The sequence below is a fragment of the Garra rufa genome, chromosome 12 (genome assembly GCF_049309525.1).
Source record: "Garra rufa chromosome 12, GarRuf1.0, whole genome shotgun sequence".
NCBI lineage: Eukaryota > Metazoa > Chordata > Actinopteri > Cypriniformes > Cyprinidae > Garra > Garra rufa.
Window position 1 is genome coordinate 18,638,788 of NC_133372.1, and position 2,273 is coordinate 18,641,060.

At 40.0% G+C, this 2,273-nt stretch overlaps 1 long non-coding RNA gene across 1 annotated transcript; it reads right to left on the bottom strand.

Moving 5' to 3' along the window:
• On the bottom strand, positions 1-1,181 carry LOC141346294 (uncharacterized). The gene is made up of 3 exons (XR_012357188.1): positions 1,093-1,181; positions 682-880; positions 1-460 (listed from the first exon to the last, which is right to left on the bottom strand). It is a non-coding gene; the product is annotated as an uncharacterized lncRNA (long non-coding RNA).
• Positions 1,182-2,273: the final 1,092 nt, after the last annotated feature.

Below are 2,273 nucleotides of genomic sequence, written 5' to 3' on the forward strand. Positions count from 1 at the left end.
TCCATAGTAAATAATACCGTGTACTATACACAAAAACTGGATTTTCCAAAAAAGAATACAAAATCAAGCACAAAAAAAGTTATAGCACTTAAGGCACACATTTAACAAGAACAACAATAATAATCACAAATCACTCAAGTTAAACCTAACTAAATTAGGTTAAACCTAAAATAAATCAAAACTCTTTATACATACAGTTAAGCCTGAGGCCTGTTTTGACCCTACTCTCATTAAGGATAATGTCCATATCATCCTTACATTCAAAATTAAACATGAAGGGCTATTTGGCCAGCTGAATCGCATCATTTGTTTCTGCCTGTGAAAGCTGCAGAAGAGCTTTTTTCTGGTCTTCATCGGTCAGTGTCAGATACCACGGCTCTTCTACTGATCCTCTGAAAAGATGTTGGTTGACTCGCAGCCACTGAACTGCCATGTGGAGGTCCTTTGTTATCCCTGTCTCCTAATGAGAAATTTACAAACAAATGGGATAAAGTTTATTGATTATTTTATTAATTTGTCAGGTACAATGCAAAAACTGATGTTGAAGCAACTAGTTTCTGCAGGTATTGTGCTGTTTGGAAATGTTTTTGAAAATACATCATATTTTAGCCAGGATGTATAACAGGATGTATGAGTTTTGAAAATCTATTTTCTCATGTGTCTCTAGACAAAAAAACATACCATGTCACTGTTTTTAAGGTCCTCGTCAGTTGGCCCCTGCACATCAACAAGGGCATGCTGCCTATTCTGCCCCTACTAAGATGGCTGCTGACGTGCTTTAGCCTGACTAGCTTGGCAGATAGCTAACAGGTTCCTCCAAGAAAGACTCAGATGCCATGTTTCGTTTGAGTGTAATTTACTTGAAGGAAGCACTGTAAAACTGAACATACAAATAAAGAAAATGTCAAATAATGTGTCTTGTGTATCACAATTCAATTGTTATATTCGTATTTAACATGTTGCTTCCCATATTAGATAATCAAACAAATCAGCTTGCAACTTTCACCTTTATAAATACAACTTCCGCATATATGTCTCTTTAAATTACACTTCACTCTATTAATAAAGAAAAATATCAAACTAAATACTCACAGACATATATTTCCAAGGCTTCTGTAACATCAAAGCGCATAACAGAGGAATACAATGCTCGTTGAATCTTTCCCGATGCAACACTACCTACGGCAACTCGATGTGGACAAACTTAAGACATCAATTTCGCTTACGGCCACTAGGTGTCACTATGGGACTGTTTTAACAAGGTCGGCACACTCCCCGTCTGGTGTAATATTTTACACCATTGTACCTTTACACAACAACACCACTTCTGAAATCGGTCTTAAGTATACTTTGGGATTGCCTTGTTTAATAACCTTTACCTCCACTTTGCGTATTCTGAGGTCTTGACTTGGGATGGCGCTTACTATAACTCCTGTAGGCCACTCGTTTCTCTTGAGTGCTGCATCTTTTAGAAGCACAACATCTCCGACCTGAAGGTTTGGCTTGTTTACCTGCCATTTTCTCCTTTGTTGAAGTGTTGCTAAGTATTCTTGACGCCAGCGCTTCCAAAAGGCATCAGCAAGGCTTTGAACTTGCCTCCACTGTTTGTTATAGAGGTCTTTAATGTCATACTCTCCTTTTGGTGCAGACACGATCTCTACCTTTTGAGTTAAAAGTGTCGCAGGTGAGAGAACATGTGGCATGTCTGGGTCAGACGAGATGGGGACCAGAGGTCTGGCATTCATTATGGCCATAATTTCTGACATGAGAGTAACAAGGACCTCATGTGACAGCCTTGTGGAATCTGTCTTAAGAAGCAAAGCATCTAAAATTCTCCGTGCAACACCTATTAACCTTTCCCACACCCCACCCATATGTGAGGAATGAGGAGAGTTGAAGACCCAAGTGCACCCTTGATCTTGTAGATAGCTTTTAAACTCTGGATCTTCTGCATTTATCTTTAGCTCTTTACAGGCTCCAATAAAGTTAGTTCCACGATCAGACCTAAACAGTCTGACGGGTCCTCGGACAGCAATGAATCTTCTCAATGCATTTACAAAGCTTGAGGAGGACAGCGACTCAATCACTTCAAAATGCACGGCGCGTGTTCCCAAACATGTGAAAATAACTGCCCATAGCTTACTCTCCGCAAGACCTCCTCTGGTTCGTCGAGCGTAGATATTCCACGGACCAAACACATCAACACCGACATTGGTGAATGGAGGATCTGGGTTAACTCGATCAGAAGGCAAGCAGGACATTTTTTGCTCTTC